This window comes from Xyrauchen texanus, chromosome 33, assembly GCF_025860055.1.
Source record: "Xyrauchen texanus isolate HMW12.3.18 chromosome 33, RBS_HiC_50CHRs, whole genome shotgun sequence".
Taxonomy (NCBI): domain Eukaryota; kingdom Metazoa; phylum Chordata; class Actinopteri; order Cypriniformes; family Catostomidae; genus Xyrauchen; species Xyrauchen texanus.
The window spans coordinates 28,446,415-28,458,880 of record NC_068308.1 but is presented as its reverse complement, the minus strand read 5'-3'; the positions used below and the strand labels follow the sequence as shown (position 1 = coordinate 28,458,880).

Sequence of the window (12,466 nt, the reverse complement as noted above, 5' to 3'; positions counted from 1 at the left end):
TTATTCACACTAAACTGTGTATGGACATACACTTCTATGTCAAGCCCAGGGGCTTCACATGACAGGGAATCTGAGAGAAAGTCAGAGAGAGCCGTTACGTGTGTCACCTCTCCTCCATTCTGAATCGGTGTATTTGTAACAGGACTCCAACTGAAAAGAAAGAGATCTCAGCATGATGCAGAAAAAGAAACCAAGAGAATGATTGCTTGTAGTGGGCTGGTTAGGACAAAAACTCTTAACATGATTAATATGGAAAGATAGCATTTATTGTGTGTCAAAATGTCATGTCGAGTCTGCTTAGAGATAGAGATAACCAAGCAAATGTTGATTACAACATAAGTATTTCTTAATGCCTTTATACTGCCCGCAAAGGCAACATTTTTTCAGGTTTCAGACACATATACACAAATATATGTGGTAAACAGTTTGATGGAGAAATCAAGCAGTACAAAGTTAACCAAACAACCACTTCCACAATAAATCTTGGAAGAATCGCTCATTAATGTGCAACCTAAAAAACAAACAAAAAGAAATTATCAACTTGACATAGGCCTAGAGGCCAGTATGTTAAGAGATGTAGTTTTAGACTGAACAACAACAAAATAATAATAATGTTATTATGCATTATGTTTTACGCTTGTACTTAAGATGATTTAAATTTCTCAGTTTGCTAACTATTTGTTATTTTCTTAGTAATTTAAAACAGTTCTCACAATAATCAGGCCCAGACAAAATCTGGATTTTTTGTTTTGCATTTTGTGCTGTATTTATGACTGTTTAAGTGTAGTACTTCTGTATTTCTCAATGATTTTCCTTTGGTTTCTAGGAATTTAAGACAGCAGACATATGACAACAGAACAGTATGACAACAACAGTTTTTTGTTTTTTTGCAAAGATCATTTCTCAGAGCACCCAAACTTCCTCATTCCATTACTTTATCTGGGTGCCAGGTTTCTAAGCTGACTTCACAAGAATGAGGATGGGCGGTGTATTGTTGGCAGGCCCAAGTGGAGTTTTATGGGGAAATCCACAGCACTCAAAAGACCACGCATGGGGTGGAGAACTTCCCGAGCACAAAACCTGTGACTTAGAGGAGAGAGGAGCGCAATCCAAATGGACAAGGTTGCTATAGAATGTCACAATCTCACAACACACCTACCCCCACAAACACAACGTTGAGAGGCTGTTCTTTATTTACAGGCTATGCAGAAAACTCTCCAACAGAGGATCTAATGAGGTTACTGGACTACTGCCCACCACTAAGGCTTAATGTAGCTCCAATGTTATGCAAAGGAAGGTTTGTATGCAATGTTTTTTTCCCAAAGAAGATTCTAGAAAATGAAAACAAAACTATCATACAACTATCAAGGAGTTCTTTTAGTTGGGCTGATGACTGCAAAACATAAAATACCAACAGGACCTTCTTTCGTTTTTTAGACTTTTAGTTCAGTCGTACATCTGCATTGCTGAAAAAAAAAAGGATGTGAAAAAAATATTATGTCTATGAATTAGGGCTGAAACGATTTGTCGACATTATCGACAACAGCGACAATAAAAAAAATTTTGTTGTTGAATAATCGTTTGATTTCATTTAACACAACATGAGATCTTTTGATTGCTAATGATGACGCAGGTGTCACGAATGACGGTGAAGGTAGGCACGGGACAAGGATCTAGTTGCAGCGGAAGCTTTTTATTGAATAAGAAGACAAAACACGAACAAAAGAAAACATCCACGATGGGAAAAAGGTAAACAAAACACGGAGGGCATACAAAGGGTTCCACGGGAGAAAACAAAGATGAAGAGCACGGATAACAGACGTCCACATACATCAAAGACCGACAGGGGAATGGAGAAATAAACAGGGTTTAAATACACCAAGTGATGGAACTAAACGATAAGCAGGTGAAAACAATGAGTGAGTGCTGGCAGGTGGTGAGGGCAAGGGAAGATGGGAAGTGTAGTTCTTTTAGACAGGGACTGGTGAAAACACGGGCCGGACCACAAGGAACGAGACATGGAGTGTGAAGTGCTGAGTGAAACAGAACACACGGGACAGACAACAAGGGATCGTGACATAACCCCCCCTCAAAAGGATCGGATCCTAGACGATCCAAAAAGAAAACAAACAAAATAATCCAAGAAGTGAAGGGGTCCTAGCAGACAAAGAAGGTACATAAGGGGCAAACAGACAGACCAAAGCGGGCACAAGGGACACAGAGACAAACCAAGGAGGCACAAGGGCAAGGAGGCAGTCCAAGGGGAGCACACGGGGCAGACAGGAAGTCCGGGGGGCACAGAGGGTAGTCCAAGGGGAGCACACGGGGCAGACAGGAAGTCCGGGAGGCACAGAGGGCAAGAGGGCAGTCCAAGGGGCAGGGACAGATCCAGGAGGCCTGGGAGGTGGCCACAGGATAGGGACAGGTTCAGGAGGCCTGGGAGGTGGCCACAAGACTGGAACAGGTCTAGGAGGCCTGGGAGGTGGCCACAAGACAGGAAACAGGTCTAGGAGGCCTGGGAGGCGGCCACAAGACAGGGACAGGTCTAGGAGGCCTGGGAGGCGGCCACAAGACAGGGACAGGTCTAGGAGGCGGCCATCGGACAGGGACAGGTCCCAGAGGCGGAGCTGAGAGGGGCTCTGGAGACGAAGCTGAGGGAGGCTCTGGAGGCTCAGGAGGCGGAGCCAAGGGAGGTGGAACCATGGAAAGCTCTGGAGGATCAGGGGGCGGAGCCGTGGGTAGCTCAAGAGGCAGAGCAGAGGGAGGCTCAGGAGGCGGGGCCGAGGAAGGCTCAGGAGGCGGAGCTGAGGAAAGCTCAGGAGGCGGAGCCGAGGAAGGTGGTGCCGTAGGAGGCTCTAGAGGCGAAGCCCTGGAAGGCTCTGGAGGCGGAGCCGAGGGAGGTGGCACCATAGGAGGCTCTAGAGGCGGAGGCCTGGAAGGCTCTGGAGGCGGAGCCGAGGGAGGTGGCGCCATAAGAGGCTTTAGGGGCAGAGACCGGAAGGCTCTGGAGGCGGAGCCGAGGGAGGCTCAGGAGACGGAGCCGAGGGAGGCCCCGGAGGCCGGGCCGAGGCAGGTCCAGGAGGCAGACCCGAGGCAGGTCCAGGAGGCAGAGCCGAGGAAGGTTCAGGAGGCAGAGCCGAGGAAGGTTCGGGGGGCTCAGGAGGTGGAGCCATGGGAGGCTCGGAAGGCAGAGCCGTGGGAGGCTCGGAAGGCAGAGCCGTGGGAGGCGAAGCCCTGGAAGGCTCTGGAGGCGGAGCCGAGGGAGGCTCAGGAGGCAGAGCCGAGGAAGGTGGCGCCGTAGGAGGCTCTAGAGGCGAAGCCCTGGAAGCCCCTAAAGCCCTGGATGCCCCTAAAGCCTCTTATGGCGCCACCTCCCTCAGCTCCACCTCCAGAGCCTTCCAGGCCTCCGCCTTTTAAAGCCTCCTACGGCGCCACCTCCCTCGGCTCCGCCATAAGAGGCTTTAGGGGTGGAGGCCGGAAGGCTCTGGAGGCGGAGCCGAGGGAGGCTCCGGAGACGGAGCCGAGGGAGGCCCCGGAGACGGAGCCGAGGGAGGCCCCGGAGGCCGGGCCAAGGCAGGTCCAGGAGGCAGAGCCGAGGAAGGTTCAGGAGGCAGAGCCGAGGAAGGTTCGGGGGGGCTCAGGAGGTGGAGCCGTGAGAGGCTCGGGAGGCAGTGCCGTGGGAGGCTCGGGAGGCGAAGCCCTGGAAGGCTCTGGAGGCGGAGCTGAGGGAGGTGGCGCTGTAGGAGGCTTTAAAGGTGGAGGCCTGGAAGGCTCTGGAGGCGGAGCCGATGGCTCGAGAGGCGGCGCCCTGGAAGGCTCGAGAAGCTTGAGAGGCGGAGCCCTGGAAGACTTGAGTGGCTTGAGGGGCGGAGCCCTGGAAGACTTGAGTGGCTTGAGGGGCGGAGCCCTAGGAGGCTCGGGAGGAGGAGCCCTGGAAGACTCGAGAGACTGGAGAGGCGGAGCCCTAGGAGGCTCGGGAGGAGGAGCCCTGGAAGACTCGAGAGGCTGGAGAGGCGGAGCCCAAGGAGGCTTAGGAGGAGAAGCCCTGGAAGGCTCGAGAGACTTGGGAGGCGGAGCCCTAGGAGGATCGAGAGGCGCTGGCTCTTGGACGGTCCTGGATGCTGGCGCTGGCCCTTGGACGGTCATGGCTGCTGGCGTTGGCCCTGGGACGGTCATGGCTGCTGGTGCTGGCTCTTGGACGGTCATGGCCGCTGGCGCTGGCTCTTGGATGGTCATGGCTACAGGCACTGGCTCAGGGACGGTCGAGGCTACAGGCACTGGCTCAGGGACGGTCGAGGCTACAGGCGCTGGCTCAGGGACGGTCAAGGCTACAGGCGCTGGCTCTTTGACCGTGGCAGGCGTGGGCGCTGGCTCGCTGACCGTGGTAGGCGTGGGCGCTGGCTCGCTGACCGTGGCAGACGTGAGCTGGAGAGCGGAGGCTTTCCTTCTCCTCCTTCTCCGGGCGGAAGAAGTTGGCAGCGCTGGCTCATCGATCCGAGTAGGCAAGGGCTCAGGCTCGACAGCCGGAATCACAGAGTTTCCTCAAAACGAGACTCACGTTCTCCCTCCACGGGTGGTCTCCGGTTTCCGGCGCCTCTCCCCGCCGGGATGACGGTAATCCGACCCAGTAGATGGTATTCAGGGCGTCGTCGTCGAACCTGGTGTGGACGGCGACCATGGAGAAGAGTCGTGAGTACTCGCGGACGGGAAAGTTCGCCCGGGCCAGTTCGAGGAAAACCGCTGCTAGATCCATTTTCTGGTCGGAATTTCTGTCAAGATTGACGGTGAAGGTAGGCACGGGACGAGGATCTAGTTGCAGCGGAAGCTTTTTATTGAATAAGAAAACAAAACACGAACAAAAGAAAACATCTACGATGGGAAAAAGGTAAACAAAACACGGAGGGCATACAAAGGGTTAATAAAACACGGAGGGCATACAAAGGGTTCCACGGGAGAAAACAAAGATGAAGAGCACGGATAACAGACGTCCACATACATCAAAGACCGACAGGGGAATGGAGAAATAAACAGGGTTTAAATACACGAAGTGATGGAACTAAATGATAAGCAGGTGAAAACAATGAGTGAGTGCTGGCAGGTGGTGAGGGCAAGGGAAGATGGGAAGTGTAGTTCTTTTAGACAGGGACTGGTGAAAACACGGGCCGGACCACAAGGAACGTGACATGGAGTGTGAAGTGCTGAGTGAAACAGAAAACATGGGACAGACAACAAGGGACCGTGACAGCAGGAGAGCAGCACTTCGGCTCGTGCTTGACTGAGGAGAGGAAGAAAGATCAGCTCACAGTCCAGATGCATTTAGAGGTATTTTTTAAAGGTATTTTATCCTCTTTATTGTTAATAAGCACGTTTAAAACAACTATTTAAGTCGATGCACTAGCTGAATAGTCAGTTAAGAGCTAAAGATTAATTGTTGCAATAATCGCCTGAATAGACGAATAATCGTTTGATTAGTCGATTCAAAAATAATTGTTAGTTGCAGCCCTACTATGAATGGTGGCCAGAGCCATAGCTTGAATTCACAGAGCCTGTGACCTGGTGGCAACTCTCTACTGACAATACTCTTAGGCCACTGCTCGTCTCGACATAGCTTTGGGAAAATGGTACAACTGCAGTTCAAAAGTAGTTACATTTTGTTGTTTACATGTTAGTCAAAGCAATATAAAGTCATATGCTGCACTGACTCACATTGTTTAGGAGAAGAGTCATAATCCAAGGTTATGGATAGGAGAACTGTGAAAGCCAATGGTTTGGACTGTTGCCCTATAAACTGGGCTCTTATACAAACAACATAAAGAGCATCATTCACAGCAGGCTATGACTTATTGTCTCCAAGAAAACCAAAGAGCAAGATACAGAGCAAGACTGTCCAAATTCCATGTCCATCTTAGATCCATTCCATTGAGCTCATCACCATTTGATGTGACATGGCATGTAGCATGATTGTGGGTGAAGCTCACAAAAACATGTCAGCATATATTGAAGACATTACAATCAATAATACTGTGACTTACAAATACTTCTTTTTGCATTACGGTAATGAGAATTGGGGGCAAATGTGTTGAATTGTCATAAAAATAATATCATAAAGACAAAAATAGCAATGTTTCCCCTATATGCATTTTGCAGCAGTGCAACATTGGGCTGTGCATTATCGTATCGGCCCAGAAATTCCATATCAGTGCATCCTTAATCACAACGCTTACAAATATTAACCATGGATTTACTGCAGTAAAATTAACTGTATTAACTATGGTGTTTGTGTCATTAAAAGTTTATAAATGTATTTAGACTGTCATTTATAAATGACAAAAATGCCATAGTTCTTTATATAGAATCCATAGTTACTAACCATGGTAGTGAGGAGCCATGGTTATACCTTTGGTTACCATGGTTTTATTATGAATATCATTTAAAAAAAAAAAAAAGATGGTTACTATGGAAGAACTATGGTACATTTTCATAATTATTATGGACCAAGCTATCAGTTTTCCATCTATATAAAATATTTTCTCTTGTAATGCTCTCTGATTGTAGGAAAATGTAAGTTATTTTGTTTGGCTTCAGAAATTTCAAGAGATTACTGTAATTTAATCAGTAAGAGCCAGATGAAAGGAATCTGTAAAAGAGACCCAACTTAGTCACAATGTCAGAATATTTCCATTTAGCCCTATAAATATAAGGTGTTCATTTCTTCCAAAAGATGTCACTGTTGTTAATATCATAATTTACATTAGCATGCAAACCTCATAGTCAATGATTTACTGTCAAATGTGCATTTCAATGCACAAAATGTGTAATATTATTGGTAATTTCATGGGTGCTACAAAAGCAGGTGTTGGTGCCACATTTTCAACCAGTACTTTAAGGGCAAAAATAAAACCCTGATGCCCAGGCTGAAATGTTATTATGACACCCCTTTTTTAAGCTATTCATCCATCTATGCATGTTAATACTGGCCCAGCATTGCTATCTCGTGGACGATCTCACAACTGCACCACTACTGCATAAAATCCTAGATGAAACCATATTGGTCTATAATTTAAACTTTGTTTTCAAACAATAATATAAAACAGTCAGCCACAACATTAAAACCACTTGCCTCATATTGTGTAGGTACCCTCCGTGCTGCCAAAACAGTGCCAACTCGCATCTCAGAATAGCTGAGATGGTATTCTTCTTACCACAATTGTACATAGCAGTTATCCGAGTTACAGTAGACTTTGTCAGTTCAAACCAGTCTGGCCATTCTCTGTTGTCCTCTCTCATCAACAAGGCATTTCTGTCCACAGAACTGCCACTCACTGTAAGTTTTTTTGTTTTTGGCACCATTCTGAGTAAACTCTAGAGACTGTTGTGCATGAAAATCCCAGGAGATCAACAGTTACAGAAATACTCAAACCAGCCCATCTGGCACCAACAATCATTACACACTCCAATTTTTTCCCATTCTGATGGTTGATGTGAACATTAACTAAAGCACTGCTGCCACACAATTGGCTGATTAGACAATTTAATGGATGTTTGTTGGTGCCGGATGGACTGGTCTGAGTATTTCTGTAACTGCTGATCTCCTGGGATTTTCATGCACAACAGTCTCGTGAATTTACTCCGAATGGTGGCAAACAAAAAACTTACGAAAATAATCTCAGAATGCTATTCTGAAATGTGGGTTGGAACTTCTTTTGGCAGCATGAGGGGGACCTACACAATATTAGGCAGATGGTTTTAATGTTGAGGCTGATCAGTGTGTGTAAATATACATCTTTTTTTTTACTTGATTTTGGGGAGATATTAAATATGAACCGGAAAAGTATTTTGAGGTCTTGAGGCAACAGCAACATGAGGTCTTGAGAACACAGCTGGTGTTCTAGACAAATGGCAGTCATCAGATGTTGTGAGATTAGTGCATCTGAATCCGTATGGTGCAGATGACGTAAAAACAATTCAAGGTTATATCTAATATCAACGACAGTACATGGTCTGAGAAAGGAGTCAAAGAGTGTCATTTGTTCATCTTACACCACCTCCATCCCTAAGGTCTGTCTCATCCCATAAGGTCTGTCTCATCAGGAATTATGCATTCTCACCCAGACAATGCCAAGTCGCATCTCCCTGATAACTTAAGATGTCATTTTACCAAAGCTGTGTGAACTGTAGTTCCAGCAGGAAACAAATGTCAGGAATGTCCCAAGTTTCTTCTCTGTAGAATCTCATGCACTACACAAAGTCTCTACATGTTGTGAACTTTAACATGCACTCTTCAGTGTACCAAATCAAATCAAAATGACATCTGGCGATTTAAGGAGAAGGGTCTATAACTGTCTTTGTGGGAGCAAAAATGAACAAGACATGTTTTGCAGAATTGGACAGCTGTAGTAAACAGACTGTTATTATGTATCAGTTTATTTGGTGTCATGTTTCAGGTAACAGGCCTATAGCTGTCATTATAACTTCAACATAACAAAGCTCCAATGACAAGCATGGACAGGGAATACTAGTGCCATCTAAATCAATAATTCAAACCTTCCATGTGTACCAAGGAATCGAGTCTCATGCTGGTTTTTCAAAGACTAGGCCTACTCACTGATGCAGTATTTCAGAAATGTACGCAGTGGTCATATATAGTGCAATAACTGCTAAAACAACATTTCACAACTTAATGAGATTATACTGATTTACAGTGGCCCTAAAATGTGGACACCTCAGCCAGGTTTAAACATATATGGCTGTCTCTGTATTACATAACAAAATATCAAATCAAGCTAGCAGCAATATTTTAACCAACTTTTCATGCAAAATATTTAACTTAAAGGAATGATAAAACACAAGTTTTTAAAAGTAATTGTTACACAATTCTGTGTAAAGGTCTTAGATAATTTGTTTGCTGATGCCACTTGCTATGATATTTTGTATCACATACAGTTGTATTCAGATATTTTGAAATGTGACTTAAGTGTCCAAGTGTACATTTTGGGGCCATTGAATTCATATTTGCAATACAAAATTTCAGCTGTTAATACTTAACTCTTCCCAAAATTGAAGGTCTAAACCTATTTCACAGGAACCTAACTAATCTGTAACGGATGAATGACACAAAAGCAAAAACAACTTACTAGAAGCTATTGCATTACAAAATTGACAAATAAGAGTTGTGTTAATCTTTGTGTAAATACAGCACCGTTACAAAGGCCAACACCTATACAAGTATTGGTAGGGCTGATGGATAGCCTGCATAGTTTGTTTTGCGCTAATGAATAGTGTTCCAAAGCCTGGAGTACTATCACTCCCTCAGCAACAGAAACCAAATAACTGACGACAGTTGCCATCTGACAGGTGACAAGCATCAAGACATGGTGTTAAGTGCTCGTGGTCTAATAAAACATATGCTGCACGTTTTAGCATTATAATTGAGATTTATGGATTAAAGTTGCCACATTTTAAATGAATGCCCTCCAGCAAAGGACCAATTTTCCATTTTTAATTCAAATATATGCACCACAAGAATGAACAATGTTGATTCTGTCAAACAAAAAATGTCCAGGTTATATTTAACCCCAAATCAATACAAAAAATATGCAATAATATTTTACTTAAAGAAGTGAAGCCTACATTTAGGACTACTGCGATTTAGTTTTTTTTTTTTTTGCATTGTGACATCATTTGTTAGCCATATTTGACTGTATACCACAATACAGCATATGACAAAATATACAATGTCAGAACAATATTTGTTTTATAACAACCAGATCACATAAAAGACAGTACCAAGGGAGTACTAATATGATGTGTGGGCTAAATACTTTTCATTTTTAAGCATAGGTCTATATAATTTTTTCACATTTCAGTAATGAAACTACCATAAAAACAATCGTTGAGGTAATGACAAATGGGGGGTTAAAGTGTTTATCTGTCATAAAAATAATGTCACTCTTGAATGGTCCTAAAAAATCATTTTCATAAACTGAACCACTTGCGGTTATTCAATGTTACAATGTTGCCTTCAACGTTCTAAAAGTGATTCTGGAATTATCTGTACTGACTGGAGGTTGTAAATGTATTCAACACTGTCATTACATGCCGAGAATCAACCTAAACAATTTTACTTACCTATGTGATTACAAATGACCTCGAAATGGTTTTACAGCCTTGAAAAGGCGCGACCAAGAGCCAGGGGTACTTTCAATATCCAGTTGATGCTTGTGTGTCAGTTTCCCATTTGCCTTTAACTTTGTTTCGTTCGAACATTTAATGTGGCTTATAAAAAAATATAACAGTTCAGAGCGGCAGGCGTTTTCTCCTGCCTGTCATTACTCGGCTCAAACGTTGCAGATGATCTGATCCTGCTGATCATCTACGCCACGGCGGCATCAGCTGTCAATCCAAATGAAGTCACAGCAGCGGGCTAATCCTTTACTCCCTCCATGCTGACATCAACATCAACACACACACCACCCTGTGCTGACAGTCAGGGACCTAACTCCTGCCCACAGGGCTGCCTTTTAAATGCCTGAAAGAAATTCTTGCGCTTTGTGTCTTGATAAACATTTAAATTTGAGGAGCATAATTTAAATAAACTGAACATTCTGTTTTAGATCTAAAACAATATAATATATATTTTTGTTATTTTTTTTTAAATCTGATTTAATCTAAAACAAATGGATAATGTTGTTTTGTATGGTGGATATTGATGATAGATTTATTTGAAAAAATTTTATAGTTTGAGTGTTGGTATGCTAATTGCAATACAGGGAAAAATTACTTTTGGAAATAGTTTTACTTTAACCAGTCTATTATTATACCTTGCTGGGGGGAAACCCCAGGTCAAAACAGCCTAAAATGGTTTCAGCTGGTGTAGATGGTTTAAGCTGGTTTCCCAGCCAGGCCAAATATTGAAGTCTTTATGTAAAATGCATTGCAGCTGCACAGCAGACAGCGATGAGCGAGGCAGCTCGGTCATTGGCTGTGCCACGGCAACTGCTCGAACCAATGACGGGGAGACTCTGAACCCGCGACCAATGTGCGCGCGCCTCGCATTCGCGCGCTCAGAGCCTGCCGAAATTAGCATAGGCAGGCTATATAATGGGCACCCCGTCATGCGAGTTCCTTTAGATTTAATCTCCTTCAGCGAAGACCTTCTCTTCGCTGGATCCTCCGGATTGTTGGAGTCTTTCAGCGCCGTTGACAAGCTTACAGTGGGACTGCTAAGAGGACGCCAGCGCCTTCAGCCGCCTTCGAAGCCTTCTGCTACGCCATCCGGCGCGCATCGCATATCCTTTACTGCAAGCGCTGGCCCCCGCAACGCTTTTAAAAGTAAAAGAGTGATTTTCCAAGGCGTTGTTTCAGATGCCTTCAGCCTGCGCCTCGTGCAGAGGCCCTCTTCACGACGGAGATCGGCACATCATCTGCACTCGCTGCCTGGGTCTGGACCACACAGAAGCTGCACTCATTCAGGGCGGATGCCCGAATGCGACTCCTTGGGCCTCGCCGAGCTGCGCGCTCGCTTTGCCGTAACGAGCCGGCTTCCACCGTGCTGCCACCTCCGTTCGAGCCGCGCAAGAAAAAGCGCCGCTCACAGAGGCTGCCAGAGCACGGCGACCTCGGTGACGTCACGCCGGCTCAGTCCCCGCGTACATCACCGCTACCAGAAATCTCCCTGCCGCCAGTCCACTTCACGAGAGCGGACCTGCACTCCTCCAACAAAGCGGTGGGTCTCGTCTCGTTCGGCACATCAGGGGACGACGATGGAAAGGATGACAGCCTCTCTCTTGATGCTGCATCCGACGACTGGCCGGGCTTGTTCGACCCCGCGCCATCGACATCAGCGGACACGAGCACGGGCACCAGCATGGACTCGGAAATCGTCCGTATCCTGTCAAAAGCCGTGGAAGACCTCGGGCTCGACTGGTCTTCCCGGAAGAACCCGCCCAGCAGCCGGCTAGGCGAGTGGTTCCTGCAGGGTGCCGGCAGGCCCCGACAGAGACCCTCTCCTTTCTTCCCTGAGGTCCACGACGAGCTCACAAAGTCGTGGAAAGCCCCGCACTCTGCTCGCCTAAAGCCTTCTTTTTCTTCCTCGCTCTCCTCAGTGGACGGCGCGAGAGAAAGAGGCTACGAGGCAACTCCGCCCCTCGAGGAGACCGTGGCCAACCATTTATGCCCACCCTCCACCGCTGGATGGAAGGCCAGAGCTTCTCACCCCTCGAAGCCCTGCAGAACCACCTCAGCTCTCGCCGGTCTTAGCTGCGTCAGCGCTGCATTCGATGGCGGTCCTACAAGTTTTTCAGGCCAAACTTCTCCGCACCATGGACGAGTCTGGACCTGAACGCGAGGCTTTCAAGGACCTGCGCAGCGCTACGGACGTAGCCCTGCGAGCCACAAAGGCCACCGCCCAATCCATCGGCCGGGCCATGGCTAATTTGACCGTCCTTGAGCGCCATCTGTGGCTAAT

General features: G+C 46.3%; 1 protein-coding gene across 1 annotated transcript in view; it reads right to left on the bottom strand.

The window, feature by feature from the left end:
* LOC127626893 (dynamin-binding protein-like) overlaps positions 1-10,450 on the bottom strand; it is a 56,729-nt gene extending 46,279 nt beyond the window's left edge. The window contains exon 1 of the mRNA XM_052103001.1: positions 10,129-10,450. The gene's annotated coding sequence lies outside the window, so the exon portion shown is untranslated. The remainder of the gene's footprint in view (positions 1-10,128) is intronic.
* Positions 10,451-12,466: the final 2,016 nt, after the last annotated feature.